This window comes from Tursiops truncatus, chromosome 8, assembly GCF_011762595.2.
Source record: "Tursiops truncatus isolate mTurTru1 chromosome 8, mTurTru1.mat.Y, whole genome shotgun sequence".
Classification (NCBI taxonomy): Eukaryota; Metazoa; Chordata; class Mammalia; order Artiodactyla; family Delphinidae; genus Tursiops; species Tursiops truncatus.
In genome coordinates, this window is record NC_047041.1 from 102,639,292 (window position 1) to 102,662,248 (window position 22,957).

At 40.8% G+C, this 22,957-nt stretch overlaps 1 protein-coding gene across 8 annotated transcripts in view; it reads right to left on the minus strand.

Moving 5' to 3' along the window:
* The window catches only part of PC (pyruvate carboxylase), a 106,645-nt gene that overhangs the window by 73,614 nt on the left and 10,074 nt on the right, over nt 1-22,957 (minus strand). The window lies entirely within an intron of this gene.

Here is a 22,957-nt window from a genome sequence, read left to right on the forward strand (position 1 = left end):
TGCAGTACCTGGCACAGAGCTTATGGAGCCAGGGTGGGCAGAAAGGACTCTGTCCTCCAAATACTGAGGACAATCACTGATTGCTGCTTCTTATCACAAAGGTGCAGACAAAGAGACAGACAGCCATTGTTGCTGCATCCCTCTCATCCCCCCCACCCAGCCCCACTGCTGCAAGCCCCATCCCCTCTGGCTGAAGTGACTGCCAGGGGATTTAAAAAGCCCACACCATCTTTTCTCCCACTTCATTTTTGGCTTTTTCTCCTTTTGGAAGCCAGGCATCAAAGACTAGGAAATTCAAAAACAACTGCATATACAGGGAAAATCAGAAAGTGACCATGCATGCCTAGGGAAGAAAACATCTGAAAAGACCTTAAGCTCACACCTCAGGCTGATCCTTGGCACAGAGACAGGCTACAACAATCAAAAAAACAAAAACAGCACACACACCCTGGGAAAGAGGAAGAATCTGATTTCCACAGTTACCCCATTATTAGAATCAACTGTCCCAGTGTTCAACAAAAAATATCACAAGGCATACAAAGAAACAAGAAAGTATGGCCCATTCAGAGGAAAAAAACTAACAGAAACTGTCCCTGAGAAAGACATATATATATACTAGCAGATATACTAGACAAAGACTTTAAACAACTGTCTTAAAGATGCTCAAAGAACTATCAGAAGATGTGGAGAAAGGCAAGAAAATAAATGAAAATATCAATTAAAAATGAAAAAATCAATAAAGACACAGAAAACCTTAAAAGAAAGAAACAAAAAAAGTCTGGAGCTGAAAAGTACGATAACTGAAATGAAAAATTCACTACAGAGATCCAAAGCAGATTTCAGCAGACAGAAAACAGAATCAGTGAAATTTAAGATAAAACAATGGAAATTATCAGGCCTGATGAACAGAAAGAAAAAAGACTGAAAGAAAGGTGAACAGAGGCTAAGGGACCTGTGGTACCCCATCAAGTGTACCAAGATATGCTTTGTAGGAGTCTCAGAAGGAAAAGGGAGAGGGCTTCCCTAGTGGTGGAGTGGTTGGAGTCCACATGCCAATGCAGGGGTCACGGGTTCGAGCCCTGGTCTGGGAAGATCCCACATGCCATGGAGCAACTAAGCCCGTGTGCCACAACTACTGAGCCTGTGCTCTAAAGCCTGTGAGCCACAACTACTGAGCTCAAGTGTCACAACTACTGAAGCCCGCACGCCTAGAGCCCATGCTCTGCAACAAGAGAAGCCACCGCAATGAGAAGCCTGCACACTGCAACAAAGGGGAGCCCCTGCTCACCACAAGAAAGCGCACATGCAGCAAAGAAGACCCAGCACAGCCAAAAAATAATTAATTAATTACTTTTAAAAAAGAAGGAAAAGGGAGAGAAAGGGACAGAGAGAATATCTGAAGAAATAACAGCTGTAAATGTCCTAAATTTGATGAAAAACATAAATATAAACATTCAAGAAGCTCAACAAACTCTAAATAAGATGAAGTCAAAGAGACACACACCAAGACACATTATAATCAAACTTTCAAAAGACAAAGACAAAGAGGATTTTGAAAGCAACAAGAGAGAAGCAAACTGTCACATACAAAGGATCATCAATAAGATTAACAGCAGGACTTCCCTGATGGAGCAGTGGTTAAGAATCTGCCTGCCAATGCAGGGAAAACGGGTTTGAGCCCTGGTCCAGGAATATCCCACATGCCGCGGAGCAACTAAGCCCATGCACCACAGCTACTGAGCCTGTGCTCTAGAGCCCGCAAGCCACAACTACTGAGCCTGTGTGCTGCAACTACTGAAGCCCGTGCACCTAGAGCCCATGCTCCGCAACAAGAGAAGTCACAGCAATGAGAAGCCGCAGCACTGCAACAAAGAGTAATCCCTGCTTGCCGCAACTAGGGAAAACCCACACACAGCGACAAAGACCCAACACAGACAGAAATTAATTAATTAATTAATTTTAAAAAATAAGATTAACAGCAGATTTCTCATACAGAAACTTTGGAGGCCAAAAGGCAGTGGTTCAATATATTCAAAGTGCTAAAAAACAAAACAAAACAAACCTATCAAACGTAAGTCCTGTATTTGGCAAAACTGTCCTTCAAAAGTGAGGGGGAAATTAAGATATTTCCACATAAAAGATGAGGGACTCTGTGACCACAAGACCTGCCCTGCAAGAAATGTTCAAGGAAATCCTACAAGGTGAAATAAAAGTATACTAGACAGTAACTCAAAGGCATATGAAGAAATAAAGATCTCAATAAAGGTAAAAACATTGGCAATTATAAAATCTAGTATTATAATAACAATGGTTTATAACTGTACTTTTTGTTTTCTACATGATTTAAGAGACTACAACTGACCCTGAACAACACAGGTTTAATCTGAATGGGTCCACCTATACAAAGATATTTTTCAATAGTAAAATCTATAATACTGCACAGTCCATGGTTGGATGAATGCATGCATACAAAGGAACCAGAGATACAAAGGGCCGACTATAAGTTATATGTGGATTAACCTCTGCATTGTTCAAGGGTCAACTATAATACATTTAAAGAAAAAAACATTATTAGTGAAAAAGCTAGTATTACTGTAACTTTGGTTTGTAACTTCAGATCTTGTTTTCTACATAATTTAGGAAACAAATGCACTAAAAGGAATTATTGTTTTATGTTTGGGGGCACACAACATATAAAAATGTAATCTTACGACAAAACAACTGATACTGGTGGGAATGTAGCTGTAAAGGAGCAGCTTTCGTATGGTACTGAAGTTAAACTGGTATAAATTCAAATTAATGTTATAACTTTAGGATTTTAAATGTAATCCCCATGGCAACCATAAAGAAAATAGCTATAGAATATTACACAAAAGCAAAAGAGAAAGGAATTTAAACATTTCACTACCAAAAAATAACTAAACACACACAAAAGAACAGTAACACAGGAAATGAGGGACCAAAAAAACTATAAGTCATACAGAAAACAAATAGCGCAATGAAAGAAGTCCCTCCTTATCAGTAGTTTCTTTAAATGTAAATGGATTAAACTCTCCAATCAAATGACAGAGATTGGCAGAACGGATAAAAACACAAGATCCAATTATACGCTGTCTACAAGAGAGTCACTTGAGATCCAAAGACGCAAACAGGTTGAAAGTGACTGGATGGAAAAAGATATTTCATGCATAGTAATCAAAACAGAGCAGGAGTGGCTATTCTAATATCAGATTAAACAGTCTTTAAATAAAAAAAGGTTAAAAAAGACAAAGAAGGACATTATATGTTAATAAAAAGTTCAATACAGCAAGAAAACATAACAATTATAAACATTTACACACCTAATGACAGACCATCAAAATATGTGAAACAAAAACTGACAAAATTGGGCTTCCCTGGTGGCGCAGTGGTTGAGAGTCCGCCTGCCGATGCAGGGGACGCGGGTTTGTGCCCTGGTCCGGGAAGATTCCACATGCCGCGGAGCGGCTGGGCCCGTGAGCCATGGCAGCTGAGCCTGCACGTCCGGAGCCTGTGCTCCGCCACGGGAGAGGCGACAACAGTGAGAGGCCCGCATACCGCAAAAAATAAAAAATAAAAAAAAAGCTGACAAAATGGAAGGGAGACATAGACAGTTCTATAATAATAGCTGGAGACTTCAATACCTTATCAAAATAATAGGTAAAACAGAAGTAAGGAAACAGAGGACTCACACAACACAATAAATCAGCTATATCTAACAGACATATGAAGAACACTCTACCCAACAACAACAGAATACACATTCTTCTCAAGTGCACGTGGGACGTTTTCCAGGATAGACCATATATTAGGCCACTAATTAAGTCTCAAAAGATTTTAAAAGATACATATCATACAAAGTATCTTCTACCATAACAGGATGAAGTTAAAAATTAATAACAAAAGGAAAACTGGAAAACTCACAAATTTGTGGAAATTAAACACATTTTTAAACAACCTATTGTTCAAAGAAGAAATCACAAGGGAAATAAAATGCTTAGAGACAAATGAAACCAAAAGCATGACATACCAAAACTTATGGGATGCAGTGAAAGCAGTGCTGGGGGGAAATTTATAGCTATAAATACTTACATTAAAAAAAACAAGAAAGACCTCAATCACCAACCTAACTTTATAACTTAAGGAACAAGTAAACGAAGAACAGCTAAGTCCAAAGCCAGCAGAAGGAAGGAAATAATAAAGATTAAGAGCAGAGATAAATGAAATAGAGAATAGAAAAACAATAGAGAAAATCAGTGAAACCAAAAGTTGGGTCTTAGAAAAGATCAAAATTAACAAACCTTTAGCTAGATGGACTAAGAGAAAAAGAGTGAAGACTCAAATTACTGAAATCAGAAATGAAAGTGGGGACATTACTATTGATTATACAGAAATCAAAAGGACTGTGAGAGATAACTATGATCAACGGTACACCAACAAACTGAATCACCTAGATGACATGGATAGATTCCTAGAAACAGAAAATCACCAAGACTAAATCACATAGAAATAAAAAAATCTGAATAGACCTATAACTAGTAAGGAGATTGAATCAGTAATTAAAAATCACCCAACAAAGAAAAATCCTGGACCTGACGGCTTCACTGGTGAATTCTATCAGACATTTAAAGAACTAATACCAATCCTCCTGAAACTTTTCCAAAAAACTGAAGAGGAGGGGACATTTCCTAACTTATTCTATGAGGCTAGCAGAATCCTAATAACAAAGCCTGACAAAGACACTACAAGAAAAAAAAACAACTACAGATCAATATCCCTTATGAGCACTGATGTAAAAATCTACAAACAGAATTCAGAGGCATATTAAAAGGATTATACACCATGACATAGTGGGATTTACTCCTGGAATGCAAGGATGGTTCAACAAACAAAAACACATCAATGTTATATGCCACATCAACAAAATGAAGGGAAAAAACCCCCACATGATCATCTCATTTGATGCAAAAAAAGCATTTAACAAAATTCAACACCCTTTCAGAGTAAAAACATTCAACAAAACAGTAACAGAAGTAAACTAACTCCACATAATAAAAGATGTCCATGAAAAATAGCAAACATAATACCCAATGGTGAAAGACAAAGCTTTTTCTACAATCAGGAACAAAGTAAGGATGCCACTTTCTCCACTCTATTCAACATAGTACTAGAAGTTCTAGCCAGAGCAATTATAAAAGAAAGAGAAATTAAAGGCATCCAAATTGGAAAGGAAGAAGTAAAATTACCTCTGTTTGCAGATATGATTTTACACATAAAAACTCAACAGAGTCCATAAAAAAGCTGTGAGAGCTAACAGATGAATTCAGCAAAGTATCAGGATACAACGTTAGCACACAAAAAACAGTTGCTATACATGAACAGTTTCATGTATAGATGCTATACATGAACAGTTTCATGTATAGAACAGTTTCTATACATGAACAATTAATTATCTGAAAAGAAAATTACAAAAACAATTCAATTTACAATAGCATCAAGAAGAATAAAATACTTAGGAATTAACCAAGGAGTTGATAGACTGGTACAATGTAAACGATAAAGCACTGCTGAAAGAAATTAAAGAAGACATAAATAAATGGAAACACATTCTATGTTCATGGATTGGAAGACTTAATATTGTTAAAATGTCAATACTACCCAAAGCATTCTACAGATTCAAAGCAATCCCTATCAAAATCCTAATGACATTTTTTTGTAGAAATAGAAAAACCCATCCTAATGGAATCTCAAGGGACCCCAAATAGCCAAAACAATCTTGAAAAAGAAGAACAAAACTGGAAGACTCATACTTCCGGATTTCAAAACCTACTACAAAGCTACAGTAATCAATTACAGTGTGGTACTGGCATAAAGGTAGACACATAGACCAATGGAATAGAACAGAGAGCCTAGAAATAAACTCTCACATATATGGTCAAATTATTTTTCATGAGGATGCTAAGACTATTCAATGGGGAAAGGACAGTCTTTTCAACTAATAGTGCTGGGAATATTGGATACCCACATCCAAAAGAATGAAGTTGGACTCTTACCTAACACCATATACAAAAATAAACTCAAAATGGATCAAGGACCTATATGTAAAACCAAAAATAACAACACTCTTAGAAGAAAACAGGACAAAAGCTTCATGACTTTGGACACTGGACTTCTCTAATATGACATCAAAGGCACAAATAACAAAAGAAAAAATAGACAAATTGAACTTCATGAAAATTTTAAAAATTTGCGCATCTGAAGACATTATTCAGATGGCCAAAAAGCACATGAAAAGATGCTCAACGTCACTAATTATTAGAGAAATGCAAATCAAAACTACAACGAGGTACCACTTCATACCGGTCAGAATGGCCATCATCAAAAAATCTATAAAGAGTAAATGCTGGAGAGGGTGTGGAGAAAAGGGGACCCTCCTACACTGTTGGTGAGAATGTAAACTGGTACAGCCACAATGGAGAACAGTACAGAGGTTCCTTAAAAAACTAAAAATAGAGCTACTATGTGATTCAGCATATACCCAGAGAAAACCGTCATTCAAAAAGATACATGCACCACAATGTTCACTGCAGCACTATTTACAACAGCCAGGACGTGGAAGCAACCTAAATGTCCACTGACAGAGGAATGGATAAAGAAGATGTGACACATATATACAATGGAATATTACTCAGCCATAAAAAAGAACAAAATAATGCCATTTGCAGCAGCATGGATGGACCCAGAGATCATCATACTGAGTGAAGTAAGTCAGAGAGGGACAAATATCATATGATATCGCTTATATGTGGAATCTAAAAAAAATGTTTTAGATGAACTTATTTACAAAACAGAAATAGAGTTACAGATGTAGAAAACAATCTTATGGTTACCGGGAGGGGAAGAAGGGGAGGGATAAATTGGGAGATTGGGATTGACATATATACACTACTATATATATAATAGATAACTAATAAGGACCTACTGTATAGCACAGGGAACTTCTACTCAGTACTCTGTAATGACCTATATGGGAAAAGAATCTAAAAAAGAATGGATATATGTATATGTATAACTGATTCACTTTGCTGTATAGCAGAAAGTAACACAACATTGTAAATCAACTGTACTTCACAAAAAAAAAGAAGACATTATTCACAGAGTAAAAAGGCAACCCACAGAAAGGGAGAAAATATTTGCAAATCATATATCTGATAAAGGGTTAATAACTAGAATATAGAGAGAACTCCTAAAACTCAACAGCAAAAAAACAAACAACCCAATTCAAAAATGGAAAAAAGGACTTGGATAAACATTTCTTCAAAGAAGATATATAAATGGCCAATAAGCACATGAAAACACGAAAAGTATAATGATGGTCGCCAGGGCCTGGCAGGGAGGGGAGAATAGAAGTTATTGTTTAATGGAGTGAGTTTCTGTTTTACAAGATGAAAAGAGTTATGGGGATGGATGGTGAGGATGGTTGCACAACAATGTGAAATGGACTTAATACCACTGAACTGTATACTTAAAAATGGTTCACAGGGTAAAGTTTATGTGTATTTTACCACAATAAGAAAAAAAGGAAAAATAAAATAAATAAGTAGCCTTTTTCGTTTCCAGACAACAGAAGGACAATATAAAAAGGTTTTTAAGAAAACACAAAACCAAACAAGAATCAGGCCAGCCTGAAATTAACACAAAACAAGATCAGTTTGGCAGTAGCAGAATGACAGCAAGGGTATTCAGTCTTCCCAGGAATGCCAAAAATATGTGAATTATGGGGAATTTCATAAATCAGAAGGGCAAAATAATTGGAAAAAGATCTATGTGAAAGTAGGAATCTGCAACCAGAGTCAAGGGGGACCAGGGTCTAAAATAGGATAATATCATTCTTAAAATCCCTTAAGACATGTATTAATAGTTGTGCTATTCCTGCTCTCCAAAGCAACCCTATCTATATAGTGAATGCTAGAGTGGACACAGCCCCTGGCTGGTACACAGCCCCTGGTACTTGGTACAGATGGGCCAACCACAGGTCTTTAAAACCAGGAGGGGCAGACCCCAGAGATTCCATCTTCCATTACAAATTCACAAAGTGGCCTTCTGGGACAAATCAGTGTCACATGAGTTTGAAATGAGTGAGTCACATTTCCTGGCCCAACCCAAGCAGCAAAGTACTACAACTCTGGGGGAACAGCCCAAACCGCCTCCATAACATCACTGTGATACTGATGGTCTTATTCTCAAGTGTGAAACCCAAAGACCCATGAGAATGGAAGCCACATCCCTAGGGATGCAAGGACTCCATTCCAAAAGCACTACTTTAAAAAAGAAATTTTCTAGCTGGGGGAGATAACCGTCCAACCCTCCTGCTGAAAACAACTAAAAATGCTAGATAAAATATGTGTGTGTCTATATATGTATATATATTTAAATTTTTTTCTTGAAAGAATAGACAAGTTAGCAAGAAAATAAGGAACATTTGGGTCCAAATCTAAGCAGAGGCAGAAACCCAGAGAGGCAAGTAAACATTGAAGTTTTTGCACTGAGGGCATTTGCAGAACCAAGGCAAACCTGAGCTTCAGTTTTCCAAGTTTCAAAGGGCACACAGGCAGAGCCCAGAGCCCACCCAAGGTGGGAGGTCTAAGGAGACCTTACCTCCAGTGAAGTTGTGACTTCCAACGATACTCCCTCAGAATACGAGTAAAGCAGAAACAAACCTGATCTACCTCTCCTCACCCCCAAGAGCTACCTGCACAAAACATCAAATGTCTCTATCTTCGGCACTGAGCAGTTGGAGAAACAAACAAACTCACCCCAAGAAGTTGTAATCACAAGACAACACTCACAGGTTTGTGGTTCAAATTCCCACCACATGGGTGGTCAGAAAATACTCAATGCTCTATATTGCTGGTGGGAAAAAGGGTAAATTAGTACAACCACACTGGAATAGAGTTTTGCATAACCAGGAAGAGTTAGATGTGGCAGGAATTCCACTCCTACTTCATATCCTGGAAAAACTTGCTCCCGTACACCAGGGGCCATGTATAAGAATGTGCCCAGCAGGGTTATTCCTAAGAGCAAACACATACAGGCTTCCAGGCAGCAGAAAGGATAAATACACTGTAACACATTCATACAGTGTAAAGCTACACAGCACAGAAAATGAAAGGAGTCACATGCATGCCCGTGAATAAATCCCAATGTAATGCGAAGCCAGTCACAGAAGTCACAGTACAACTCCATGTCTATGATGTTCCAAAAGAGGCAGAACTAAACAGTAAGTTATTTAGAGATTGTTCATAAGTGGTAAACTATTGAGAAAATCAAGAGAATTATTACTACAAAAGTCAGAATAGGGACTTCCCTGGTGGCACAGTGGTTAAGAATCCACCTGCCAATGCAAGGGACACGGGTTCGAGCCCTGGTCCGGGAAGATCCCACATATAATGGAGCAACTAAGCCTGTGTGCCACAACTACTGATCCTGCGCTCTAGAGCCCGTGAGCCACAACTAATGAACCCACATGCCACAACTACCGAAGCCCGTGCGCCTAGAGTCCATGCTGTGCAACAAGTGAAACCACTGAAACGAGAAGCCCGCACACCACAATGAAGAGTAGCCCCCGCTCACCGCAACTAGAGAAAGCCCTCGCACAGCAACAAAGACCCAACACAGCCATAAATAAATAAATAATAAAATAAAATTAAAAAAAAAAACCCAAAAAACCCCAAAGTTAGCAGAAGAAAAGAAATCATAAAGATAAGATCAGAAATAAATGAAAAAGAAGGAAACAATAGCAAAGATCAATAAAACTAAAAGCTGGTTCTTTGAGAAGATAAACAAAATTGATAAAGCATTAGCCAGACTCATCAAGAAAAAAAGGGAGAAGACTCAAATCAGCAGAATTAGAAATGAAAAAGGAGAAGTAACAACTGACCCTGCAGAAATACAAAGGATCATGAGAGATTACTACAAGCAACTCTATGCCAATAAAGTGGACAACCTGGAAGAAATGGACAAATTCTTAGAAAAGCACAACCTTCCAAGACTGAACCAGGAAGAAATAGAAAATATGAACAGACTGATCACAAGCACTGAAATTGAGACTGTGATTAAAAATCTTCCAACAAACAGAAGTCCAGGACCAGATGGCTTCACAGGCGAATTCTATCAAATATTTAGAGAAGAGCTAACACCTATCCTTCTCAAACTCTTCCAAAATACAGCAGAGGGAGGAACACTCCCAAACTCATGCTATGAGGCCACCAACACCTTGATACCAAAACCAGACAAGGATGTCACCAAGAAAGAAAACTACAGGCCAATATCACTGATGAACACAGATGCAAAAGTCCTCAACAAAATACTAGCAAACAGAATCCAACAGAACATTAAAAGGCTCATACACCATGATCAAGTGGGGTTTATTCCAGGAATGCAAGGATTCTTCAATATACGCAAATCTATCAATGTGATAAACCATATTAACAAACTGAAGGAGAAAAACCATATGATCATCTCAATAGATGCAGAGAAAGCTTCTGACAAAATTCAACACCCAAAATAAAATACAACACCCAAAAATAAAAACCCTGCAGAAAGTAGGCATAGAGGGAACTTTCGTCAACATAATAAAGGCCATATATGACAAACCCACAGCCAACATCATCCTCAATGGTGAAAAACTGAAAGCATTTACACTAAGATCAGGAACAAGACAAGGCTGCCCACTCTCACCACTCTTATTCAATATAGTTTTGGAAGTTTTAGCCGCAGCAATCAGAGAAGAAAAGGAAATAAAAGGAATCCAAATCAGAAAAGAAGAAGTAAAGCTGTCACCGTTTGCAGATGACATGATACTATAAATAGAGAATCCTAAAAATGCCACCAGAAAACTACTAGAGCTAATCAATGAATTTGGTAAAGTTGCAGGATACAAAATTAATGCACAGAAATCTCTTGCATTCCTATACACTAATGATGAAAAATCTGAAAGTGAAATCAAGAAAACACTCCCATTTACCACTGCAACAAAAAGAATAAAATATCTAGGAATAAACCTACCTAAGGAGACAAAAGACCTGTATGCAGAAAATTATAAGACACTGATGAAAGAAATTAAAGATGATACAAATAGATGGAGAGATACACCATGTTCTTGGATTGGAAGAATCAACATTGTGAAAATGACTCTTCTACCCAAAGCAATCTACAGATTCAATGCAATCCCTATCAAACTACCACTGGCATTTTTCACAGAACTACAACAAAAAATTTCACAATTTGTATGGAAACACAAAAGACCCCAAATAGCCAAAGCAATCTTGAGAATGAAAAACGGAGCTGGAGGAATCAGGCTCCCTGACTTCAAACTATACTACAAAGCTACAGTAATCAAGACAGTATGGTACTGGCACAAAAACAGAAAGATAGATCAATGGAACAGGATAGAAAGCCCAGAGATAAACCCACGCACATATGGTCACCTTGTCTTTGATAAAGGAGGCAGGAATGTACAGTGGAGAAAGGACAGCCTCTTCAATAAGTGGTGCTGGGAAAACTGGACAGGTACATGTAAAACTATGAGATTAGATCACTCCCTAACACCATACACAAAAATAAGCTCAAAATGGATTAAAGACCTAAATGTAAGGCCAGAAACTATAAAACTGTTAGAGGAAAACATAGGCAGAACACTCTATGACATAAATCACAGCAAGATCCTTTTTGACCCACCTCCTAGAGAAATGGAAATAAAAATAAACAAATGGGACCTAATGAAACTTCAAAGCTTTTGCACAGCAAAGGAAACCATAAACAAGACCAAAGGACAACCGTCAGAATGGGAGAAAATATTTGCAAATGAAGCAGCTGAGAAAGGATTAATTTCCAAAATTTACAAGCAGCTCAATAACAAAAAAACAAACAACCCAATCCAAAAATGGGCAGAAGACCTAAATAGACATTTCTCCAAAGAAGAGATACAGACTGTCAACAAACACATGAAAGAATGGTCAACATCATTAAGCATTATAGAAATGCAAAACAAAACTACAATGAGATATCATCTCACACCAGTCAGAATGGCCATCATCAAAAAATCTAGAAACAATAAATGCTGGAGAGGGTGTGGAGAAAAGGGAACACTTTTGCACTGCTGGTGGGAATGTGAATTGGTTCAGCCACTATGCAAAACAGTATGGAGGTTCCTTAAAAAACTACAAATAGAACTACTATATGACCCATCAATCCCACTACTGGGCATATACCCTGAGAAAACCCAAATTCAAAAAGAGTCATGTACCAAAATGTTCATTGCAGCTCTATTTACAATAGCCCGGAGATGGAAACATCCTAAGTGCCCATCATCGGATGAATGGGTAAAGAAGATGTGGCACATATATACAATGGAATATTACTCAGCCATAAAAAGAAACGAAATTGAGCTATTTGTAATGAGGTGGATAGACCTAGAGTCTGTCATACAGAGTGAAGTAAGTCAGAAAGAGAAAGACAAATACCGTATGCTAACACATATATATGGAATTTAACAAAAAAAAATGTCATGAAGAACCTAGGGGTAAGACAGGAATAAAGACACAGAGCTACTGGAGAACGGACTTGAGGATATGGGGAGGGGGAAGGGGGAGTTGTGACAAAGCCAGAGAGAGGCATGGACATATATACACCACCAAACGTAAGGTAGATAGCTAGTGGGAAGCAGCCACATAGCACAGGGATATCAGCTCATCAGCTCGGTGCTTTGTGACCGCCTGGAGAGGTGGGATAGGGAGGGTGGGAGGGTGGGAGACGCAAGAGGGAAGAGATATGGGAACATATGTATATGTATAACTGATTCACTTTGTTATAAAGCAGAAACTAACACACCATTGTAAAGCAATGATACCCCAATAAAGATGTTAAAAAAAAAAAAAAGACAGTACGGTACTGGTACAAAAACAGAAATATAGATCAATGAAACAGGATAGATAGCCCAGAGATAAACCCACGCACATATGGTCACCTTATCTTTGATAAAGGAGGCAAGAGTATACAATGGAGAAAAGACAGCCTCTTCAATAAGTGGTGCTGGGAAAACTGGACAGCTACATGTAAAAGAATGAAATTAGAACACTTCCTAACACCATACACAAAAATAAACTCAAAATGGATTAAAAACCTAAATGTAAGGCCAGACACTATAAAACTGTTAGAGGAAAACATAGGCAGAACACTCTATGACATAAATCACAGCAAGATCCTTTTTGACCCACCTCCTAAAGAAATGCAAATAAAAACAAAAACAAACAAATGGGACCTAAGAAACTTAAAAGCTTTTGCACAGCAAAGGAAACGGTAAAAAAAAAAAAGACAGCCCATAGAATGGGAGAAAATGTTTGCAAACGAAGCAACTGACAAAGGATTAATCTCCAAAATATATAAGCAGCTCATGCAGCTAAATATCAAAAAGACAAACAACCCAATCCAAAAATGGGCAGAAGACCTAAATAGACATTTCTCCAAAGAAGATAAACAGATTGCCAACAAACACATGAAAAGATGCTCAACATCACTAATCATTAGAGAAATGCAAATCAAAATGACAATGAGGTATCACCTCACACGAGTCAGAATGGCCATCATCAAAAAATCTAGAAACAGTAAATGCTGTAGAGGGTGTGGAGAAAAGGGAACCCTCTTGCACTGTTGGTGGGAATATAAATTGATACAGCCACTATGGAGAACAGTATGGAGGTTCCTTAAAAAACTACAAATAGAACTACCATATGACCCAGCAATCCCACTACTGGGCATCTACCCTGAGAAAACCATAATTCAAAAAGATACATGTACCACAATGTTCATTGCAGCTCTATTTACAATAGCCAGGACATGGAAGCAACCTAAGTGTCCATTGACAGATGAATGGATAAAGAAGATGTGGCACATATATACAATGGAATATTACTCAGCCATAAAAAGAAACGAAATTGAGCTATTTGTAGTGAGGTGGATGGACCTGAAGTCTGTCATACAGAGTGAAGTAAGTCAGAAAGAGAATAACAAATACCGTATGCTAACACATATATATGGAATCTAAAAAAAAATGGTTCTGAAGAACCTAGGGGCAGGACAGGAATAAATACACAGATGTAGAGAATGGACCTGAGGACATGGGGAGGGGGAAGGGTAAGCTGGGACGAAGTGAGAGAGTAGCATAGACATATATACACTACCAAATGTAAAACAGATAGCTAGTGGGAAGCAGCTGCATAGCACAGGGAGATCAGCTCGGTGCTTTGCGACCACCTAGAGGGGTGGGATAAGGAGGGTGGGAGGGAGACGCAAGAGGGAAGGGATATGGGGGATATACGTATGCATATAATGATTCACTTTGTTATACAGCAGAAACTAACACAACACTGTAAAGCAATTATACTCCAATAAAGATGTTAAAAAAAAAAAGTCTGACAGTTCTATGTACCTTATATAAGTGGAATCATACAGTATTTGTCCTTTTTTGTCTGGCTTATTTCACTTAGCATAACGTCCTCAAGAAGCTTTTACCTTTGAAGGCAAAGGGCAAGACAGAGAAAAGTTGGCAGCTGAATGACACTGTTGAACTCCTGCATTAACCCTTCACCAAAGCCCACTTCACGTCTGAGCTTTTTGGTTACTTGGTCACTATATTCCATTTATTATTTAAGCATATTTGTGTCTATATTTTCTATTATTTGCAAGTGAAAACACAGTAACTGATACCCTCCCTTTTTTTCCTCAAATAGAATTAACAGTTTGGTATATATTCTTTCAAACTCTCCAATATACAAATAAAGATGTGCATTTTGTTTAAAAAAAAGAAAAAGAGTGAGGCAGACATCCGTATTGATATGGAATGTATCTCTAAGATACATTCATAAATGAAAAGGGCACAGAGCAGAGAGAGGGTGTAGGAGAAAAAAAGAACAGAAGTATACTTCTATTTTAAATGGCCACATCGTCTCTAAAAGGATAGACAAGACACTTTAACCAGAGGTGGCCTCTAGGGAGAGACACTGGGTTATAAGGGAGAGAAAACAAAAGGAGATTTTTTTTTTTTTTTTTTTTTTTGCGATACGCGGGCCTCTCACTGTTGTGGCCTCTCCCGTTGCAGGGCACAGGCTCCGGACGCGCAGGCTCAGCGGCCATGACTCACGGGCCCAGCCGCTCCGCATCATGTGGGATCTTCCCGGACCGGGGCACGAACCCGTGTCCCCTGCATTGGCAGGCGGACTCTCAACCACTGCGCCACCAGGGAAGCCCCAAAAGGAGATTTTTATACATTTAAACATCTGTACCAGGTGCAAGTATTACTGAGCTAAAATATAAAACTCTTTTTTTTTTTTTTTAAGTCAAGCCCTAATCTTTTGGGTTACCACTTGGTAACCTGTTAAACTCTATTAGGTTCAAGTGTAGTGCTGCTGAGGCCATTACATGGATCACACCTGGGCTTCCTTTGCCTTATCAGTAACTGCTTCACCAGACCTCAGATTTCAGGGTGGAAGGTCCTCCATCATCTCAAAAGATTTCACAGCCAGGGCACAACTCCAGCCCATCCAAGCCTAGAATCCCACAGAGACCCTGCAATGTTGTGATATAATAAGAAATATATATTTGGTCTTTGCCCTAGGTTCCTGGCACAAGAGTTTCTAAAACGCTTGGAATTTCCTGAGTGATAGGGGTGAGAGGAGCACCTTCTGTTATTCATAAAAGTCCCTTTCAACCACGCCTGAGTTTGTGCTGATACAATGACTCTTGGTGAGCTCCTAGATATAGCGTCAGGATAGGGGCTGGCTAACCGCAGGAAGCAACCACGCGATTAGAGGATTGGCACCTTCAGCCCTAACCCCTGACTTCCGACTTCGAGGAAGTGGGGAGGAGCTGGAGATTGAGTTAATCACCAATGGCCAATCATGCCTACACAATGGAACCTCCATAAATACCCTAAACCACAGGGTTCAGGGAACTTCCTGGTTGGTGAATGCCAGTAGGGTGAGGCACCCTAACTCCATGGGGGCAGAAGATCCTGTGCCTGGATCCTTCCAGACCTCACCTAAAGTACCCCTTTATCTGGCTGTTTATTTGTATCCTTTAAAATAAATCAGTAAATGTAAGTAAAGTGTTTCCCTGAGTTCTGCGAGCCATTACAGCAAATTATCAAACCTAGGTGGGAATGCCCTATTTCTAGTCGGTTGGTCAGAAGTACAGGTGGTAACTGGGGACTGGGGACTGAAATAGGGACAGTCTTGTGGGACTGAGCGCTTAACCTCTGGTATCTGCGCTAACTCCAAGTGGTTAGTGTCAGAACTGAATTAAATTGTAGATCACCCAGTTGGTGCCAGAGTCAGAGAATTTGTTGGTGCTGGGAAAAACAGCACACATTTGGTGTCAGAGATGTTCAACGTAAAAAACACCATCAGAGACCCCTGGTTGGGATCCCATCGATAACTGACCACTTGGGCTTATTCTGCCGGGCTGGCTGATCTGGGACAAAAATCTCAAAGAGGCAGTGAGTGAAACGTCCTTCTGGGGCCATAAGTCTGCTAGGAATGGCTACATTCTGGGGCCCTCTGCCCCAGAAATGTCCTTCATCTGCCCCCTAGAGAGAAAGCCTCTTTAAGCTGTGTGTTCTCCCCAGCTGCAGAAGTGAGTCATGAGGGGGAAGAAAACTGACTCAGAGTCGTAAAAACAACAAAGGGAGAGGCCAGCTGCAAGACTAGACTCAGACCTTTCCTACAATAGAAGGTAAAGCTGACCATCCCCTAACTTGTGACTTCAGTCTCCACGCACTTCCCCTCTCGTCAGCAGGTGCCCCCCGTCTATTCTAACTTTTCTCCAGGTTAAGTTCTCAGGACTAACTGCTCCGGTCTCAAGCAAACTCAGTTTTCTCAGGAAATTCTGAGCGGGGTTTAATAGCCCATCTCCAAAGATGGCACCCCACTTCAACTCCTTATTTCTACGCCTCTCCACTCTCCCCGACCTCAGTCCTTCAGCTACATGAATGCGTTGCTTTTCTTGCTCTGCATTTCGGGACAGAGGTAGAGTTACAAACTAGAGTTCTCCAAGTCCTCTCTGCACTTCGCTCCATGACAACCTTTCTTCTGTGTTCACTTCTTCCTTCCCATCACCACCCCTTCCCTAGTCCACACACGTGGTAACAGCTGGTCTGAATTGCAACAATTGCCTCTCAGAGCTGGTCCCCCACCCTGACCTCCTGCCTCTCCCCATGCCAGGTCAGCTGGCTCACTGCTTCCAGAAGAGTTTCTCAAAACCCCATTCACCTTTCGGGGGGTCGCCAGCTCAAGCATCTCAGAGGCTTCTTGTCTCAAATTCCAACAGGCAGCTGGGCATTCACAGAATGAATCTCCCAGCCCTGATGCTCACTAATCCCCAAGAGCATCCTTTTTTTTTTTAAACAGGGTTTCCTAAGTTCCAGGGTCCTGTGTGTTCAGCAGAAGACAAAGCAAACACAAATCTCCACCTTCATGGACCATCCATCGCCTTCCTCCTGACAGTGAGGCTAGGGGCATCACCCCTTTCCCATGCCTGGCTCTTCTCATCGCCATGACTTTCCTCCGTGTGCCACTGCCTGGGTACCGTCCCCTCCTCTCCACCAACCCCAATGTGACTCCCTCATTCAAGGGCCAACTCTCCCAAGAAGTCCTTTCTGAGCAGCTCCCCTCCCACCCAGTCCCCTCAGCTTGCAGGCCCTTGGCCTCATGTATTCTACTCTCCATAATGAGTTCTCCTGGAACTATTCTCCACTGGCCCCATCAACACAGCCACCACTAGGATGTGCCCACTAAGTGCCGCTTTACGTTATTTCATTTAATCCCCCCAATATCCCCATGAGGAAGGTCTTATTGCCCCTATGTTATAGACGAGGAAACCAAAGCTCAAAGAGCCTAAGGAACTTGCCTGATAATTTTCTACATTCGTTTTTGCATTTAGCATCTTACCTGCCACAGAAACAGCACTCAGTAAACAGCAGTTATGACTGTTCCTTATTAGCTAGTTACTACTTGAGCGAGCATGTATTTTGCCCCAGGACATGCATCCCTTCTCTCCTCAACCACAGGATAAGCGACTGAAGGCAGGGGCCATGTCGTCAGATCCATCTGTGCCTGCCACAGATGCACAGCAAATGCTTGAGCAAAGAACACTTTCTTAGAACAATGCACAGTAATAACTTTTGCCCTTTTTAAACCATTCAGTGAAGTGTGAAAACTCAGGATTAGATCACGGGGAATTTATTTTGCCAAATATTGAAACTGCCATTTAAGAATATCAGAAGTAAAAAGGGATGGAAAGATGATTCGGGTCAGCAAAAACACAAACAGCTGTTTTGCAACCGGCTGGAACTGAATAGTCAAAATCCAGAAAGGTTGAGGAAAGGCAAAAGGTCTTAGGCAACATGGCAGGGAGGAGAGCCCTGCCCTGAGTGAAGACTCCCAACCGGCCACAAGTCCAGGTGACAACAAATGGCTTTTGGGACAAAAGCAGCAAACACGGATGAAGAGATTAATTTAAGTAGGAAAGTCGGAGAGTTTCGGGTTGGTCTTCTCAGACCTGCGCACAGTGACACTGAGGCATCATGTTCTAATATTCTGGACAGCAGGAAGAACCCAAGGCCAGGAACTGGAACTGCTGCTTCCAAAGCTTGGCTCTGCCTCTTACTGGTGGAGCTGGGTAAGTCACTGAACCCCCCCGAACCTCTGATCCATCATCCATGACGATGAAACCACAACCTTAACCTGTCCCAATGAGAACTGTCCAATAAAGAATAAAACTCTAAAGTGTGATACACATATAAGGAATATTATCAACAACAAAAGCAACAGAACATCAGCAGTTGGTTCCATAGTGTCCTGGGGTGAGACAGTTGAAACCTTGATGGCTGATGGGTAGGGGAGAGGCTGCCATTAGTAGATTATAGTAGTTGTTCTATTTTTCTTGAGGTAAAGGTTGAATTCACCTTTGGGGACAAAAATTTTTTTTCTGTGTTGTAATTCCAACCTGCTATCCCCGAGCATTCAGTAAAATTTTGTGAAATATCTGGTAATATTTTATTTATTTTTTAAATTTTATTTATTTATTTTTATTTTTAGCTGTGTTGGGTCTTTGTTGCTGTGCGCGGGCTTTCTCTAGTTGTGGCGAGCGGGGGCTACTCTTCGTTGTGGTGCGCGGGCTTCTCACTGCGGTGGCTTCTCTTGTTGCGGAGCACGGGCTCTAGGTGCGCAGGCTTCAGTAGTTGTGGCTTGCGGGCTCTAGAGTGCAGGCTCAGTAGTTGTGATGCACGGGCTTAGTTGCTCTGCGGGACGTGGGATCTTCCCGGACCAGGGCTCAAACCTGTGTCCCCTGCACTGGCAGGCAGATTCTTAACCACTGCACCACCCGGAAGCCTGGTAATATTTTTAAAAGATGTACTTTGAGGGCTTCCCCGGTGGTGCAGTGGTTGAGAGTCCGCCTGCCGTTGCAGGGGACACGGGTTCGTGCCCCGGTCCGGGAAGATCCCACATGCCGCGGAGCGGCTGGGCCCGTGAGCCATGGCCGCTGAGCCTGCGCGTCTGGAGCCTGTGCTCCACAACGGGAGAGGCCACAACAGTGAGAAGCCTGCGTATCGCCAAAAAAATAAAATAAAATAAAAGATGTACTTTGAGAAGTTATGAGTTAAGTCTGTTTGCATGTTGAAGGCAAAATAATATGAGGAAGGAGGCAACAGCCCTGAGACAGGGAGAACTAGTGACATGCAGAAGAGAAAATAGACAGCTGGCCAAGGAAATCAGTAACCCAGGTAGATTTTATTCATTTAACAAAGATTTTTTGAGCCCCAACTATGTCCCAGGCTTGGTGGAACACATAATAAGTATTCCTTAGGTATTTCTAAAAATACCTGCAGAGGGGAACTTGGTAAAAGAATTCCTACAGGTCAAGTGTGAAAGGAGCTTGAGTAATTGTTATTTAGGGACTACATTGACATGTTATCCCTGAAGATGGAAGAGATCAGAGCCATCTAAGACTCAAAGATCAAATACAGTTAAAGGTTTTGCCTCATATGGCATCTATGTTCATCTCACTGCCTTCTGGCATCCATGGTTTCCAAGGAGAAGTCAGCTCTTAACCTTATCAAAGGTCCTTGTGATGAGTCGCTTATCTCTTGCTGTTTTCAAGATTCTTTGATTATGATGTGTCTAGGTGTGGATCTCTTTGATTTTATCCTACTTGGAGTTCACTGAACTTCCTGGGTACATAAATTACTGTTTTTCATCAAATTTGGGAATTTTAGGGCTATTTCATCAAACATTCGTTCTGCTCCTTTCTATCCTCTTTCTAGGACTCCCATCATGCGTATGCTGTCGGTGTCTGAGGCCCTGCTCATTTTCCTTCATTCTTTTTTCCTTCTGTTTCTCAGTGTTTAACCTCAAATGACCTATCTTCAAGTTTGCTGATTCTGGGAATTCCCTGGTGGTCTAGTGGTTAGGACTCTGCACTTTCACTGCCGAGGGTGCGGGTTCAATCCCTGGTCATGGAACTAAGATCCCACATTCTGCGTGGCGCGGCCAAAACAAAAAAAGTTTGCTGATTCTTCTGCCTGCCCAACTCTGCTGTTGAGCTCCTAGTGATTTTTTCACTTTAGTTATTGTAATTTTCAACTCCAGAATTTTTTTTTTTTTTTTGGTAATTTCTATCTCTTATTGATCATCTCTTTTTGGTGAGGCATTGTTCTCATACTTTCCCTTAGTTCTTTAAACATTTTTTTTTTTTTGGCCATGCAGCGAGGCAAGGGAGATCATCTTAATTCCCCAACCAGGGATCAAAACCATGCCCCCTGCAGTGGAAGCTCCGAGTCTTAACCACTGGACTGACAGGGAAGTCCTAAACATATTTTTTGTTTGTTTGTTTTGGGTTTTTTTTTGTTTTTTTGTTTTGCGGTACGCGGGCCTCTCACTGTTGTGGCCTCTCCCGTTGCGGAGCACAGGCTCCGGACGCGCAGGCTCAGCGGCCATGGCTCACGGGCCCAGCCGCTCCGCGGCACGTGTGATCTTCCCGGACCGGGGCACGAACCCGTGTCCCCTGCAACGGCAGGCGGACTCTCAACCACTGCGCCACCGGGGAAGCCCTAAACATATTTTTAAACAGATGATTTAAAGTCTTTGTCTATAAAGTCTAAGGCCTGAGTTTCCTCAGGGACAGTTTCTACTGATTGTGTCTTTCCCTGTGTATATGCCATTCTTTACATGCCTCATAATCTTTTGTTGAAAACAAGATTCAGCCATTTTTCTTGAATAAATGTTCCCTGGATTGCTGTAAGCCTTTGGTTAATTTCCAGAGTTCTGAAAAAGTTGACTCTGACAATTTTTGCCAGTTTTCTCATTTCTTTTACAGAGGAATACCTTTTAAGAACTCCTTATTTCACCATTCCCGAGGAATCTATATCTCATATGGCAGTTAGAAAGAGGTTTTCATCCCTCTAAGCAATTTTTTGAAGAATATGGGTAAAAGAACTCTGATACTTAAACACTCTGTACTTGATCTTAAGCCCCAAATAGTGTTTTAAATGCCACACTTCTCTAAATTTTTTTAAAAATCTGATTATTTACAAGACACAGCAACGTTTATTAAACACATAATTTTATAATTCCAGCATCTAGAAAAAAAATTGGAATAACATTCCAAAATAACCAAAATGAGGTATTATACATTTTGTTTTACCTTTTCTCGAGTAAAAGTATCCTGGCTCTTGCTCTGTGGTAATAGGTTTACAGCAACAGTTTGATCAGGGTACACGGGCTATGTTTAAAGCTGCATTGTATGACACTGAATGGACTGCATATGTAGCAATCCTTTTCTGATGTACAGTTGGTGGTTTCCCTTTTTTTTTTTTTTTGCTATAAAAATGCTGATCCAAACAGCCTAGTATGCTTGTGTGCTTGTCCCATTATACCTTAGGTTACATTTCTAGAACTGAAATTGCCATGTCAAATGCCTTGTCAAATGCCTTTTGTTTTTTTAAGTTTTAGTTTTAATTTTCTCTGTATCCTCTGCCATTTAATGCCCTGCCCTGATATGGAGCACATTTTCCTATCTCTTTGGATGCAGATGCTAATACTCAGTGATGTCACTGCCATCATTTAATAGATTCTCACGCTGTGTATCACGCAATGCTCCTTCACCACCTGAAGGGGGAACTCAGAGTCAAAGGTAAGGAAAGACTGTATTTAAAACTTCTGAAAAGCAGGAATCTAAGACAGTCCCCTATTCAAATTTCCTTTTCATGGAACTCCACAGACCTTTGCTTTTACCCATATGGAGCCACATAAGCATTAGACAACAGGGGAGAGGTCAGCCTGCATTAATAATTTTCAGCCAGGTCCCACTCACCAGTCACAAGCTTCCTAAGGCCACACCCAGTGACCAAGACAGGAACGCAAGTCCAGATCTGTTTATCATCTAAAATCCAAATCTCTGGGACTTCCCTGGTGGCACAGTGGTTAAGAATCCGCCTGCCAATGCAGGGGACACGGGTTCGAGCCCTGGTCCGGGAAGATCGCACATGCCGCGGAGCAACTACGCCTGTGCGCCACAACTACTGAAGCCTGTGCGCCTACAGCCCGTGCTCCGCAACAAGAGAAGCCACCGCAAGGAGAAGCCTGCGCACTGCAACGAAGAGTAGCCCCCGCTCGCTGCAACTAGAGAAAGCCCACGCACAGCAGTGAAGACCCAACGCAGCCAAAAATAAATAAATAAATAATAAATTTAGGGCTTCCCTGGTGGCGCAGTGGTTGATAATCTGCCTGCCAATGCAGGGGACACGGGTTCGAGCCCTGGTCTGGGAAGATCCCACGTGCCACGGAGCAACTAGGCCCGTGAGCCACAACTACGGAGCCTGTGCGTC